Source organism: Petaurus breviceps, unplaced genomic scaffold, assembly GCF_028583685.1.
Source record: "Petaurus breviceps papuanus isolate PSGF00001 unplaced genomic scaffold, PetGlider_PUasm1.0 138, whole genome shotgun sequence".
Classification (NCBI taxonomy): Eukaryota; Metazoa; Chordata; class Mammalia; order Diprotodontia; family Petauridae; genus Petaurus; species Petaurus breviceps.
In genome coordinates this window covers 29,178,407-29,194,848 of record NW_027185694.1, presented here as the reverse complement: position 1 = coordinate 29,194,848, position 16,442 = coordinate 29,178,407, and the positions used below count along the sequence as shown (strand labels likewise).

The window sequence follows — 16,442 nt, the reverse complement described above, 5'->3', positions numbered from 1 at the left end:
GGTAAAATTGACAGGTGTTGGCAACAAATGAGTCAACTTCAAGAGTCAAGGATGGGGGTGGCCAGGTAGCACAGCGAGTAAGAGCACCGGCTCCAGTGTTGAGAAGACCTGGAGATCGAATCCCGGGCTCAGACACTTAGCACCCACCCAGAAACACCTGGCCGTGTAACCTTGAGCAAGTTACTTAACCCCAATTGCTTAGGGGCGGCTAGGTGGCTCAGTGAGTAAGAGCACCGGCTCCAGTGTCCGGATGACCTGGATCAAATCTGGGCTCAGATACTCAGCACCACACCCAGAAATAACTGGCCGTGTAACCTTGAGCAAGTTACTTAACCCCGATTGCTTTAAAAAAAAAAAGAGTCAAGGATGACACCTTGATTGTTAGACTGGGTGACTCAACAGTAATAGGGAAGTTAGAAAGAAGGCAGGATTTGGGGAAAATATAATGAGTTCTCATTTGAACACATTGAGTTTAAAATAGCTATAGGACATGCAATTCAAGATGTCCATTAAGCAGTAGGAGATGTAGGATTGGAATCAGCAGTGGTTAGGGATAGATAAATAGATTTGAGAATTATGGAGATGATAATTGAACTCATAAGAGCTGATGAGATCAGCAAGTGAACTGGTCTAGAGGGAGAAGAGAGAAGGCCCGGACAGAGCTGTGTAGTACATCTACAGTCACTAGGCATGACCTGTTGAAGATGCAACAAAAGAACCTGAAAAAGAACAGCCAGATAGGTAGGAGGAGAATCAGGAGAAAGTCATGAAAACCTAGAAAGAAGGAAATATCAAGGAGAAGTGGGTAGCTTAAAGGTTAAAGACCAAGAGGATTACTGAGAGGTCAAAATGGATAAAGACTGAGAAAAAATTATTAGATATGGCAATTAAGAGATTGCATCCTGGGTCATCTCCAGGCATCCTGATGAATATCTGGTCACTGCACCCAGATGGCACTGGAGGAGAAAGTGAGGTTGGTGACCTCGCACAGCCTCCCTCGCTCAAACCAAAGTCAATTGCAAGTCATGTCACATTTCCCTGATGCCGTGGTCCTCTTCAAAAATGAAGGACAAATATAACCAACAACTAACAACAAGAGATTGCTAGTACCTTAGGCATCTAGGTGGCTCAGTGGATAGAGTGCTGGGCCTGGAGTCAGGAAGACCTGAGTTCAAATCTGTCTGACACTAGTCAGTATGACTGTTTGCCTTAATACACAGACTTACTCTGTGCCCAATATGAGCGAACTTTTAATAAACTTTACTTTTCTTTGGCTGAGAGAAGACTTGAGTCTAAGTCATTCAGCAGGACCTGGTGTGTTGGTATTTTGGGGTCTTAAGCACCCCTAACCCTAATCTCATCATTTTATGCTAAACCTCTTCATTTTTATGATAATGACAAACCACTCTTTGCCAAGAAAACCCCACAGACGTGGGGTCACCAAAAGTCAGACACAACTGAACAAGTCACTTTGGAGAGAGCAGTTTCAACCAATGGTAAGGTTGGAAGCCATTGTCTCTTTTAACCGTTCCAACCTTCCTGGGAGGTAGGCGCTAGTTTTATCCCCATTTTATAAATAGAGAGTTAAGAAGAGAGTGAGAGGAGCCAAGATTGTAAAGGAAGACTGAACCATTGTGAGTCAGGTAAAGAAATTGTAGATATTCAGCCCGGGAAAGAGAGGGCTTGGTGAGACACTAGCTGAAAAACTGTCACAAAGATTAGATTTGTTCTGTTTGGCCCCAAGGGAAATTAGGAACCGTGAATGCAAGCTGAAAAGGGGCAGATTTTTCCCTCCTGTAAGGAAAAACTTCCTAACAATTAGAGCCACATAAAATGATTTAACATATATAATGTACTTTGCAAACCCTAAAGCCCATATGTAGGCAGCTAGGTAGTACGTAGACAGAACACTGGACTTAAGAGTGAGGGAGACCCGAGTTAAAATTTTATCACTGACACTATTTGTATGACCCTAGTCAAGTTACCAAACCTACCTGCCTCTGTTTCTTCAACTGTAAAATGGGCATAATAATAGCACCAATCTCTCCAGGATGTTGTGATGGTCAAATGAGATATTTGTGAAGCACTTAGCATGGTGCCTGGCCCAAGTTAGGTGTTTAATAAATGCTTGTTTCTTTCCTTCCTCAGATACTTACTGGCAGTGTGACCCTGGGCAAGTCACTTAATCTCTTAAAGGCTAAATTTGTCTATAAAATGGGGATAGTTAATAAAACCTCTCTCCCAGGGTTGTTATGAGAATCACCTGAGGTAATCTATGTGAAGTGCTTTCCAAAACTTAAAGCACTATATAAATACTGGGAATTATTATATACATGTTAGCTATTATTTTTATAGAGCTGCCTGGGCTGCCTCAGGAGGTATTGGGTTTGCTTGGGCTTTCTTGAGCTTGCCAAGAAACAGCTGGAAGACCACTCATTGGTGATGTTGTAGAGGCCGTTGTTGGTTGGGTATGTGTTGGACAGGATGGCCTGTCAGGTCACTTTCAGCTTGAAGATCCTGGGATTCATTGACTCCAGAGGAGATGGGGGTGGGGCAGCAAGGAAGACATCAGAATGGGGTTCTTCTTCATCATATCTGTTATTTGGAGCATGCTGTGAACAGATCTTCTCGTATCTTGATCTCTCAGAAGAGAGCGAGGTTGAGTTCAAGAAGAAACATTCTGACTGTGTCAGGTATGTGAGACATTAAACATTCAACTTGGCAAATATGTTAGGTGCTTACCGTGTCTGGGTTTTTTTGTTGTTGTTTGCTTTTTGGAGGGGGTAAGACAGGACAATTGGGGTTAAGTGATTTACCCAAGGTTACACGGCTAATTAGTGTTAAGTGTCTGAGGCCGAATTTAAACTCAGGTCCTCCTGACTCCAGGGCCAGTGCTCTATTCCCTGTGCCACCTAGCTGTTGCCATGTGTGGGATTTTTAACCTAATGCTATGGAATGTTATATACAATGATAAATGAGTCTCCTGTCCTCCAGGAGACTACAGTCTATTAAGAAAGATAAATCATGCACACAAATAATTATGATACAGAAGAGAATGTGGTCCAGTCCCCTAAAGGTGTTACCAGCAGAGGTAAACCACAGGAGATCTTCGGGGATCACTTTGGGCAGGTCACGGAGAAGCTGCCGTTTGAACTGTACTCTGAAGGAAGGATGAGAGTCTAATAGGCAGACATTGGTGGTTACATGACCTGAGGGCCCTTGTCCATGACCCTGTGATCTCTCTGCTTCTTGTGGAGAAGGGAAGCTTTAAATAAATAAATCCCTTTCCCATAGCTCCCAGGACCCATCTCCTAGGTCAGAGGGACCCTGAGGACCTAACTCTTCAAAGCTTGGCTTTCAGTGAAGGCCTCTGAGGTTCTGGAAGCCCCTCTGTCCGGTCACATCACCCTTTGGCTCTTCATTTTAGCTCTAGGTGTCGTGAGAAAGGAAGAAGTTCAGGAGTCAGAGTTAGCTGGTCTTGAATCCACCAGCCTTGGACAGCTTGGACTGTTGGTTCCTTGGTTTCTCATTGGATGAGATGGACTCCCTTCCCCATCTCACCCAACAGGCTTCAAGAAACCTGGAGAAATTGCCTAGGGATATTGGCTAGCTTTTTCTATGTCAGTCTTCGGCCTTCTCTCCCATCACTGATCATGGTAGAGAGCTGAGGGCTCTGTGCCTTCTTCTTGCCTTGTTCCTGCTGCCAGCCAGAGTTGGGGCGCCTGCCTGTCCAGGCTGACTCTAGCAGGAAGCCACACCCCAAACCAGAGCCAAGCCCCAAACAACTCCCCTGCCAGACCCCCACCTCTGCTGTTCCACATTTCCCAGTTTGGTCACCTCCGGCCCAGATCTTGAGGGCCCCATGGCCCAAGCCTGGAGATACCGAGATGCAATAAAGAAATTGGAGGCCTTTGTGAGTTGTTAGGTTGAGGGGGAGAACCCAGTTGTCTTTTCTTGAGATCATTCATAATTCTCTTTCCTCCATAGATTGAGCAGAGGAAGAGAGGGAGACAAGATGGTACACAAGAAAGTACACTGGTTCAAATCCCATGGTTACTAATTTCTTGAGTGAACTTGGGCAAACTGCCTAACCTCTCTGGATCAGTTTCCTCATCTCTTAAATGAGGAGATTAGATTAAATTATCTCTAAGGCCCCTTCCAGTTCTAACCCTATGATCCTGTGACCACTTAGCTAGTGGCCCCACCTGCAGACATCTAATCATCAGTTGGGCAGATATTCCCACCCCTTCCTGATTAGCAGAGGCTTAGTGGGAATTTTCAAACTGATAAGTAGCTTCCAACCAGAGCATCTGTGTGTCTGGTGCAGGGCATTCTGGGAAAAGGGAAGTCATCCTGGGCTGTACTAGGATGGGAGAGGGACCTCAGGAATTATGGCAAAGACCTTAAGGTTCCAGTACAATACTGGGCTTTGATGTTGGCTCAGCTGCATTGCATCTAGGCGCAGGTATTTGGAGATTGTAGAAAAGAGTCCAAGTCTTGTGTTGGTTTCCCCAAAGAAGACCAGTCTTTCCTCCTTATAATCTGGACTGATAAGATTGCAGTTTTATTAGGGCCTTCCTGGAGAGTTGGTGTACCAGAGGCCAGCTCTCCAGGAGGGGGTATGGTGGAAAGAGGGACTACTTTGGGACTTGACTATAGAAGCTCTAGAATTAATCTGGTCTTATCTCTTCATTTAACTGATGGGGAAACTGAGGCTGAGTGTGGGAAACTGGTTTGTTAGAATCTCAGGAATCTCACCAGAGCTGTCTTTAAAATGGGTCTATGGAGAGGCAACTCCCTGTCTCCCTCCTCCTATGGCTGTCAGTAATGAAAGGCCCCTCTTAGCAGATGAATTCTTCCAGGAGCAAATCTACAAAGTGAGGGACTGGAAGGGAATCAGATAGATTATGAGTTCCGGTCCAGACTAAGTGACTGCTCCTGTGCCAAAACTCAGTACAAGGTGCTATGGGGGTGGAGAAATAGGAGACATGGTCCCTGGCTTGATGTTAGACTAATGGGGGAATTTGTCATCTAATCGAAAAGACAGGATACAGACACATAACTGAAAAGACATTTAAGTTTGCTTACTAGAACAAAAGAGAGGCATCTCATCATAGAGACACTAGATTTGGAGATGGAAAACCAGAGTTCAAATTCTGCTTCTGCTTCTGCAGGATCCTGGGCCAAATACTTCATCACTCCAGGTTACGTTTCCTCAACTGTAAAGTGAGGAAAGCTGGACTAGAATCTGTGGTGTGTAAACACAAATAGAAACAGATCCCTGCAGGTGGCATATTGACTTGGAAAACCATACATTTACATTATCTGTGTTGTATTTATATTTATTTTCTTACACATATCCCAGTGACATTTTGATGGTTCAAGCACCACTTGGGAGTGTGGAGCTGTGAGGTTTGACAACTCTGGAATATATGGTCTCTAAGATGCCTGCTAAATCTATAACCTTTAAGTCAGAAAGGCCTGTGTTCTGGTCCCTCCTCTGACACACAGGGACCCCCTGTGCAAGTTGCTTGGTCTCTCAGTGTTTCAGGCAACTCTTTGAGTTGCAGAGCAGGCACAGATTTTAACTGGTAGAAGGTATTTCCTCACTAGGGGTTCTCTACTCAATGAAATCACAGGTTTGGTCCAAAACAAAACAAACAAACCAAAAACAAAATTAACTGTGTAAATGAGTGCCAACTAAGTCCTGGGTTCCCATTGCAGCTTTGCCATTTTTCAAACTGACTGTATGTGACTTTCAATAAATCAAGTAATCTCTTGGTGCTTCAGTTTCCTCATATGTGAAATAAGAGTGTTAGTGCATGATGACAGTAACATTCCATGATTCTGTGAGCCCATAATTATAGTCAAAGAGCATATAGGATAGAATGGGAATGGGCAATCAGAGAAGGCCTCCTGGAGGAGGTGAGTTTTAAATTGGACTTTAAAGGCAGGAAAGACTATGGGTTGATGAAAAATCAATCTCTTCAACCTCTCATGGGATAGGAAATGGGCCACTGCCCTCACCACGCCAGGTTCTGATATTAGAAACATGAAGAGAGAACCTATAACTAGGAGTTTGCTGGTAAATGTGTAGTAGCAACCAGCTCTTCAGAAGGAAAAAAATTAAGACCACAAGACATGCTTTTAAGTTTAATCTGAATTATTAACATTTTTCCATCACTTTCCTAAGTCTACACAACCAACAAAACAATAAGTCAAACCCAGATTTATAACATCTGAAGATTTCCAAGGTGTAAATACTCACCTGAAAATTTTCTTGGGACCTAGTTTGAGCTAGTTCCAACGCACTCCTACCTATAACTGGTCTATAACTGAACCTGAAAATTCTCTGTGTTCCTGCTTCTGGTCAGTGCTCTTGAAATTCATGATTAAACCCTGAGCAGGGAGAGAAAAGGACTTACTCAAAAGACAGCATGGACCTGGAAGGAGCAGATGTTAGCCTGACCGAACCACCTGCCTTTTCCATAGAGAGGAGGAGTGTATGAAAGGGGGACAGTGAGGCTGCCACTTTGGGGCAGCATGCCTCATTCCCAGCCATCCCTGCATGACCTGTCTTCACTGGAAGGGCATGGATCGAAGAAGATGATGGCAAATCACTCCAAGCGTGGGCTGAGAGTGAGCTCAGTCTACTGTCCTTCCTTCATACAAGAACATCTCTTTGCTCTTCCCCTGTTTCTCATATACAACTCACCAGGAGCTCATTTCAAGTAGAGAACACTTTACTTTTTTGTACTCATATCCCCAGTGCCAAGCACAGTGCTTGGCTTATAGTAAACACTTACCAAATACTTGTTGATTAGCTAACTGATTGATTCACACTTAAGGCCTGGGTAAATAACTGGTTAACCTGCCATTTGGGCCCCAGCTTCATCCCCACCAGCCTCTGGCTTGACCACACATAGCTGAGGGTGGTCCTGCTTCTGATTTCCTAGTGGGGCCTGGCCCAGGTTGAGGAGGAGAAAGGGAGAAGAGAAGTGTAGGCTGGGGAATGGGCTGAATGAGGTTTTGAGGAGGGGTAAGAGGTTCAGTGGGGGAAGTATTTAGGATTACCACAGACTGAATTATCCTTACAAGCGTGAAGATTGCAGGGGGAAGGGAAGGCCCTTCAGAGCCATCCAGATTTTTTTTTAACTTGGACAGACTGGAGTGGGGTCCTTGTACAGGAAAGCCCCATGTCCCCGTGTCCCTGAGAGTAGCTGCTGCTATGACTGATAGAACCGCTATGACTGCTTCATTTTCATGGGATGCAGTCAATTTTGAGACTTTACTGATTTTATTTTTGTAGCATCGTAGGCTTCCCCCTCCTTTTCCTGTCTCTGTGATTCCAAAGAACATATAATGTTAACCAGAATATGGGGGGGGGGGGGGGGGGAAGGGGGGGGGGGGGGGGGGGAGCTGCCGGCAAGGGCGGATGTCATGTTCCCATGATGTTCTTTTGGGGCCGATTGGGAGGCAAAAAAGGGGAGGGGGGGGGGGGGGGGGGGGGGGGGGGAGAAGGGAGAGGGAGGGATGGGCAGTGAGCTGCCAAGGCTGATGTCATGTTCCCATGACGTTATCTTGGGGCCGATTGGGCTGCAGCTTTGTGGAGGCGGGAGAGAGTGGAGTGGAGGGAGCGGCCGAGAGATGAAGACTGGCTGCCTGTTGCCTGGCCCTTCGGGACCTTGGCGTTCCCCCAGAACAGTGATGGGAAAAGCAGCTTGAGACATGGAAAATTGTCCATGCACAGCAGAGGCGTCTGGCTGAGTTTGGGGATTAGTTCTGGGTGCAGACAGGCTCCCAAAGTGCCGCTGAGAAAGGGAGCCCAAGACAGGGGACTTCATATGGCTAATGGGGAGGGTCCAAGGAGTAGATTTGGGGTGTCTGAGTGTATAGGGGTGGGAGGGGGAGCCTCAGGTCCTGACCCAGCACCCTTTCCCCTTCTTTCAATCCCAGACCAACCATAGCTGGAGATTCATGGGCAAGTTTCTCATAGTCAGGCTCCCCCCAGTAACTCAACCTTCCCCTAGGGATCTGGAAGGCTGGGATCCCCTTTCTCTCTGTCTCTCTTCCCCACTGCACTCCCCATTCCCGCACCATCTGCCAGATCCCTGCTCTGCTTTGGCACCCTACCTCATTGGTTTGAGTGTGTGGTTCACACAAAACAGGGCGCTATTGTATGTTGTTCATCCTCACATTGTGAGAGGCCAGTTGTGGAAATGAGCAAAGTTCCTTGACAGCTAGCTCTTTGAAGCTAGCCTCTCCTGTGGCACTGGGCTCTAGCCTCTTCAGACTGAGTTGGGATAGTTCTGCCTTTTGTAGATGTCAGATAGAGAGGCTGGACCTGAGATTTCATTAGTATAGGGAATTCCCAAGAGAGGAAACTCCCTCTCCTAGTACTGGTCGACATCAAATGAGATAGCATTTGTGAAGTCCTTAGTACAGGTGCTCAGTAAATTCCTTCCTTTCTTCTTATCTAGCACGGTGGTATTAACCTCAAATAGAAATAGGGATCACTACACCCTAGTAAGTATCCCTGCTGGCCACATATCTGCTTAGAAAACCACACATTAACATTGTTCTTGTTCAGTCTTTATTTTTTCCCCTTCCTGACTCCATTTGGAGTTTTCTTGGCAAAGATACTAAAGTGGTTTTCCATTTCCTTCTCTAGCTCATTTTTACAGATGAAGACACTGAGGCAAACAGAGTTAAGTGACTTGCCCAGGATCACACAGCTAGGAAGTGTCTGAAGCCAGATTTGAACTCCAGAAGATGAGTCTTTCTAAGTGCAGGCGTGGCACTCTATCCACTGGGCCACTCAGCTGCCCACACATTAACATTATCTATATTCTATTTTTTTTAATTTTGTTAAAATATTTCCCAATTACATTTTAATGTGTTTCCTGTACCCTTTGCACCCTGTGTTTGACATCTCTGGTCTACAGAACTGAAAGGTTAAGTTACTAGTAGCCCAGGGACATGTAACCAGTTTGTATCAGAAGCTCTGGTCTTCCTGCTTTAAGGCTTGCTTTCTAGCCCCTGCTCCACATTGCTTCTCTGTCCTTGGGCAGAAGCTAATTCAATTCACTCCAGCTGGGGGTGGAAAGTTTAAAAAATGTAACACTCCTTGTCCTGAAGGATAACATATAATTAGATAAGTCAATAGAACACATATAGAAGGTCAAAACCAGGTAATTTCAGGAGCAGGGAGAGCCTAGGAAAGACTCCTAGGGGGAAGTATCACCTGAGCTAAACCTTTAAGGGAAAATAGTTATATTCAAAGAATTGGAGGTGAGAAGGGAGTGCATTCTAGGCCTAAGGGACAGGCTATGCATAGTCACAGAGGTTTGGAAATGGAAGATCATGCCCTATAGCAAGCAGGATGGTTTGGTTGGAATTCAGAGGGCATGATGGAGAGGAGATAACATAAAATATGTCTGGAAAGGTAGGATGGAGTCAGATTGAAAGTAACAAATGGAGGAATTTTAATTTTATCCTAAAGGTAACATGGAGATACGGAAGATTTATGAGCATGGGAGTGACACAGGCACACCAGAGCCTTAGGAGGATGATTTTAGCAACTGTGTGGAGGATGGCTTGAAGAGGGGATAGATTGGAAACAAGAGACCCAGTTCAGAGACTTTTGCAGTAGTACAAGCTAGAAGGGGACGAATTCGAGAGGTGGTGTAAAGTATAATCAGTACGATTTGATACGTGAATGAATGAATGTGTGAGGGAGAAGGGAGAGTCAAGGATGCTTCCAAGGTCATAAACCTGGGTGATTGGAAAGGTGGTTGTGTTCTTAAAAGAAACAGGTAAATGCAATGGAGATGTGGATTTATAGGGAAAGGACATGTTTGGCATGCAAGGTGATGCAAGGACTGGAACTCAGGAAGGGCATGAGAGATGGAGGCGAGATCATCTGCATGGAGATAACTGAATCCATGGGAACCAAAAATATCAGAGAGAGAGAGAGAGAAGAGAGAAGAGAGGGGAGAGGAGAGGAGAGGAGAGGAGAGGAGAAAAAGGAAGAAGAGAAGGAGAGAGAAAGAAAAGAAGAGGGGCCAGGACTGTCCTGGAGGTACACCCATGCTAGAGAAGCCAGGATATCCATAATGAGCTTGTAAAGAAGGAACAGTCTGACAGGGAAGAGAAGAACCAGGACATAGCAGTGTCACAGTGTCACAAAAGGTAAGGGTAGAGTGTTCAGGAGAAGGGGATGGCCTACAGTGTCAGAAGCTACAAGAAGCTCACGGAGGATAAGAAGGGAGAAGAATTCTTAGTGCAAGATGGCTACCTCAGGAAGGCAGACAGTCACCAAGTGTACCTGGGGAGAAGTAATCATCTCTAACATGTAGATGACACTTCAGTGAGCTTTTATAGATATCTCATTTGACCCTCAAGACCCTCGATCGAGAATCAGGAAAACTGGGTTCTGGTCCTGCTTCTGACACTAAGTCGTGTGACCCTGAGCAAGACATTTCACCTTTTCCAGGCCTTAGTTTTCTCTTCCGTAAAACCAAGAGGCTTAGATCAGATGAGGCAGTGTGACTGGCAAGAACACAGGATTTGGAGTCAGATGACCTGAGTTCAAATCCTGACTATTGCCATATCATCTGTAAAATGCAAGGTAATGTCCCGATCCCTCTGGGTCTCTGTTTCCTTATCTATAAAATGAGGGGATGGTCTAAGGAGCTTTTCCAGTTCTCACTAGTTCTTTTGCAGTTCTGAATCTTACGATCCCTGTGGCCCCTTCCAGTTCTAAATTTCTGTGCTCCTAAATTCAATGCTCTTTTTATTCCCCCAATTTTTATTTTTTTAAGTTAACAAGCATTTATTTTCTCTCTCTCCCAAGTTCCACCCTTTCCCCCTCCAGAAAAAAAAAAGAAAAACAAAACCCTTGTAACAAATATAGCTACTCAAGCCAAGCAAGTTCCCACATCCAATGCTCTTTCCAATACACTGTGCATAAATAAAGGGTAGAGCCAAGCCAGGGTCACCAGAGACCCTGGACTGAGTTGTTGTCGTCCTTTTATAGACCTTGAATCTGTACTTGGAGAGAAGTCAGTCGGAGTTTCAGGTTCTGGTTTTGGTCCCCTGGGTTCTAGCTTTCTTCTGCCTGTTCAGGGTATGTGGTAAGGATTGAAAAAGCCTGAATGGATGACTACTGAACCTCCTTGGAGAGGTGGCTAGTACAATGGGGAGTGCTGGGGGTGGGGGTGGGGGATGCACACAGTAGGGCGGCAGGAAGGAAAGTGGAATGCCAGAGAGGTTAGGGCATTGGTGATGGATCCCTGGGTTCTCGAGCTGTGTGCTCTGTTTGGACTTGATGACTGTTTGGCCAGAGAGCAGGCAAATGGGGGATTCAGTTATGCTCAACAGGAAGCTGAAGCACAGCAGAGCCTCAGTATTTGGCTAAGCGGCCAGTGAAGGCTCTGGCCATTTAACAGCAAGATAAACAGAGACTGAATAACGGGTGACAGACAAGCTGTTGAAATACTCCCTGGCTAGCTGTGTGCCCTTTGCCTTATCTACTAACCCTGAAATTTGTGTTGTGGGCTTCTCCCTGGGTTGTCTTTCTGTGTTCATACTATTGAACTGATGGGGAAACTGAGGCCCAGAGACTGAGCCTCCCATACCAGGGCTCCACTAAAATGAGAAGAGGGGTGACAGTGATGTCATCTTTGCCTGGATTCTATTTCTGTGATGTCACAGAGCATTTTACAGAAATTGGGCAGTACCAGTGAGGCAAAGGGCTGAGGACTTCATCTCCTATCATGACTTAAGAGGTGGCAGGCACCAGTACCAATAGAAGAAACAGAATGAATATCGGAGCTCCCATGATGTAGTGTCCGGGGTCTGGCATCCATAATGGTTTTTCCAGAAAATAGGATTTTTTATTTTTCAAAAATATTATTTTTAAAGGTATTTTTTTTGGGAGGCCTAAGCCAGGAAAACTCATTTTTGCTGAACATAATACATTTCTCTGCTCTCCCCAAATACTGAGGGGAGGCTGTGCTGGGAGGATTTGGGGGCACCCATGAAAGGGCCTATTTGAAGAGGCCTACCAGCCCCTGAAAAAAAGGATTAAAGTACCCCTCTCACCTCATGGTTTTGGTCCCCCAGGTTCTAGCTTTCTTCTGCCTGTTCAGGGTATGTGGGAGCTGTTATAACCTGAGCTGGAGGTCTCTAATGACTCTAGTTAATGATGATCTCTTTTTCTAACCTTAGGAAGTGGGTAGAGGGAAGGAAGGAATCAATCACAAGCATTCATTAAGTATCTATGTATCCGTCTCTGGGTTGGGCACCGGGGGATACAAAGACAGAGAAAGAAACAATCCCTACTCTTATATTCTGATGGGGAAAATAAACAAGTGCCTACATATCAACCTAACAAGCATACATATGAAGTGAATAAATACCAAGAAATTGAGAAGGAACCTTAACCAGTATGGAAAAGCACATAATTGCATTTGAATTTGGGACCTACTCCCATCTTCGTTCCCATAACACCTCCATCAAATTCCCATCAACATTATTTCCCTTCAGCTTTTATCTCAAGCATCCAAATGCAAACCTCTCCGACTGTTTTTGTGTCAGACATCTGAGTCCCTGTCTCCCTACTTTCCAGCTCCTTATCGGTCCTTTTCATAGAATCATGGCTTTAGAGAGGAGAGGGGCCTTGGAGGTCATCTATCCTATCACCAACCCTCATTTTTTACAGCTGTGGAAATAGATCTAGAAAAGTTGTGACTTGTGTAAGTTCACACAGGTGACCAAGATTTGAGGTGGGGGCGGAGTCTTCTGACTCCAAATCTGGCCCTCTTTTCAGAGTTCCATGAGTCAATCACTACTTGTTTGATAATCAGGTTCCTTGTAGTCATTTCTGATGAAAATTCTACAATCACATTATCATCAGGTGGGAAAGGTTTTTCCAGAGATCACTTGGTCAGTCCATCCAGTCCTGTTTCTTCTCTGGGCCAGGCAGATAAGGCTCTGCCTTAGAACAGTTTGTAAAGAATCAGATTCTATTCTCTCAATCCTGCTGGTGTTTTGGAAAGTTCTTCCTTATGTCTAACCTAAATTCCTCATCTTGCCACAAGGTAGACCCATTTCCTCCATTTGTGGCTTCCTGTTCTGTCTACTTGGCTGACAGGTAGGAAACCAAGGGCAGAAAGTACTCCCACCTTCCCTTCTGCCTGCCAGGTATCATCTGAATCCCTTTTCTAAAGCCCAGAGCCTGACTCCCAGATGGCCATACCCCAGCTTCATCTTGACAACTACGAGAATGACCAGGCACACACAGATGGCCAGCCCCAGGTTAGGGGGAAGTTGTATTGACTGCTGGGTTGGAGGAACAATCAGAATCCTGGAGAGGGCTTTGATGGGCTTTCCATGAGTGGATGGAATTTAGTTTAACATCAGAAGTGGGTGAGAGGGCCCCTTTGGTTTGTGTGTGGGGAAGACATAGCTTATTCCTTCCTGAATATAGCAGAGCTAGGGAAGACAGAAGCATTGAAGATGTTCTCTTATTCAGGAGTGACTTCTTTGGGGTCATTAGGACTATTTGGGAGAGGTTTTCTGTCTCTCCCAGCCTAGAACTTGGTCTCTCTGAAAACTTACCTGGTTCCTGAAGACTTGCTAAGGAAATCTGCTTTCTAGAACTTGTAACAAAGAATAAAAAAATTAGAGAGGAGGGGAAAAAGCATTTTGACAGATTTTTACCAGTTTATGAAAGAACACTAGCTTTGGAATAAGAGCAGATTGCTGAAGCTCCCTGGGCCTCAGTTTACCTTCTCTGTAAAATGAAGGGGTTGAACTATGACTATCAAAGGTGTCATTCTCATGGCCTACAAAACCCTTACTGGTGTTGTTAGGAAATGTTTAACAAAATAAATGAAAATATGATACAACATAGTTAATGTTTGTGGTTTTCTCAGTCAATATGCAGCCTGCAGGGATCCATCCCAACTTGAGTTTGACACCCCTTTGGACTAGATAGCTTTACGGTCCCTTCCAACTCCAGCTCTGTGACATAGTCAATATGTGCAATGTTAAGTACCTATAGTCCTCCACCTCTGCAAAGGGAGCAGATGAGGGAACCAACAAATATTTATTAAAGGTTGAGGCAGTGGGGTGGGGGTAGTTAGGTGGACAGAGTGTCAGGCCTGGAGTCAGGAAGACCGGAGTTCAAATTCAGCCTCAGGCATTTACTAGCTGTATAACCTTGGGCAAGTCACTTAACCCTGTTTACCTCAGTTTCCTCATCTGTCAAATGAGGTTGGGCCACATGACCTTTAAAGTCCTTTCTATCTCTAAATCTATAAGCCCATGATGCATGTTGGCAGTAGGGAAGAAGCCCCTTCCACCTGATCCTCAAATTGGGCTAGACCCTCTAGGAGTCAGTATGGTTTATTGGAAAGAATCTTGGCATCAGAAGATGTGGATCCAAAGCCTAACAGACATTTGCTATGTGAAAATCATTGAATTGTTCTGATACTTACAATCTCTAGCACCATGTTTGGTTAGTTAGGTTTTTCTGGACTGGCTCTATGATTTCACTGGTGCAGTAGAAAAGTGTCTGGGGACCTGAAAGGTTGAGTGATGGTACCCAGGACCACACAGCCAGCATGGGTCAGAGATGCCCCTGAGCCTGAGGCCGGCCTTCCATCCTCTATGCCATGGCCTGCTTTCAGCAGTGCTGTTGTGAAGAAAGAGCTTTGTACATAAGTGTGGACGTTTGTGATGAAGTATATCATGCCTTCTGTAGCCTCCCCCTCACCCCCCACCCCCAGGAATCTGTTTTGTCAGGTTCACTAAAAGGAGCTTGTGGGATGTCTGCTCTGGGCACTTCATGGGGAAATGCCCCAGCCTTTTTCAAGTTACCCTCAGTTCACCTTTTTGAATCTGTCACCTGGGATTTTATCTAATCTCCTTGGGAATCAATTTATGCCACCCCTGGGGTAATCAATTTTCTCAGCTTGCTCCCTTTTGGGTGATAGGATTAGCTAAAGTGGAAGGAAAAGAAGGCAGATAGCCAGAAACTCCCTTCCCACTCCCAACACACAAGTACAGGCATACTTCCCTCTCTCCAATAGCAGGTTGGCCCTGGTCACTGGGGAGAGAAAGTAAATATTTGGGCTTTTTGTTGCCACAGAGACCCAGGACAGCTGTGTCTCTAGGGGAGGAGCCCCCAACTCTTGACCCAGGGAAGGCATCTCTTCTCTGAGGGAAATGAGAGTTCTCAGGGGAGAAAAAGAAATGGGACTAGGTTAGACAGTATAGGCAGCTACAATATTCAGGGAGCACTTTGTGTTATTACTTGTTATAAATGCATGGGTTTTTTGATGTGTTTTTGGAGGGGGAAAGGCAGGGCAATTGGGGTTAAGTGACTTGCCTAAGATCACACAGCTAGTAAGTGTTAAGTGTCTGAGAATGGATTTGAACTCAGGTCCTCCTGACTCCAGGGCTGGTGCTCTATTCATTGCGCCACCTACCTGCCCCTATAAATGCATGTTTTAAGACCCCAAAGTGGTATTTATATTTATTGTGTGATAGGCTATATAGTATAGTTATATATTCTGTCTCACTATACAGTGAGATCTCAAATCCTCCAGTGGATAATTTTTTTTTTAAAGCAATCGGGGTTAAGAAACTTGCTCAAGGTTACACGGCCAGTTATTATTATTTTTGGGTGTGGTGCTGAGTATCTAAGCCCGGATTTGATCCAGGTCATCCCGACACTGGAGCCGGTGCTCTTACTCGCTGAGCCACCTGGCTGCCCCTAAGCAATTAGGGTTAAGTAACTTGCTCAAGGTTACACAGCCAGGTGTTTCTGGGTAGGTGCTAAGTGTCTGAGCCCGGGATTCGATCTCCAGGTCTTCTCAACACTGGAGCCGGTGCTCTTACTTGCTGTGCTACCTGGCCGCCCCCAGTGGATAATTTTTAAAAGGGGTGCAACTGTCAGTGGTCCCAGATCAATCAGCTAGGCATGGTTGCCTCCTCCCTCTGTAGTGCATGGGTAGGGAAAGCCATCAGTGTTACCAGGCAAGGGAAAAGGACACCAGGGTGTGTGTGGGCTCAGGACTTCATTGGTGGCAAATTGTCTTGTTCCATGGTCTTGCTGCCACCACCTGAGAACCATTTTCTGTAGTAATAGCTTTGGACAGTTGCCCTTCTCATCCTCCCTGTGGGAGCAAAGCAACATTCTCAGGCCAATTGTCACCATTGATACAAAAACTACTTTTCTGGTAAGGATTGATACAGTCACAAAGTCTGTAAAGACAAGGAAAGGAATGGGACAGGAAAAGAGAATCCATCTTTGCCAAGCTTAGGAGACAAGTGACCCTGAGATCTCCCCACAGATGCCTCTGCATCAAAGCCCAGTCCCTTCCCACTGCCCTGTAGCTTGTTCTCTTGGGGACAAATTAAGCTGACCATGT

General features: G+C 45.4%; 1 protein-coding gene across 1 annotated transcript in view; it reads left to right on the top strand.

Moving 5' to 3' along the window:
* Positions 1–16,442, top strand: part of PKD1 (polycystin 1, transient receptor potential channel interacting) — a 115,784-nt gene that overhangs the window by 42,759 nt on the left and 56,583 nt on the right. The gene's annotated exons all lie outside the window — the stretch shown is intronic.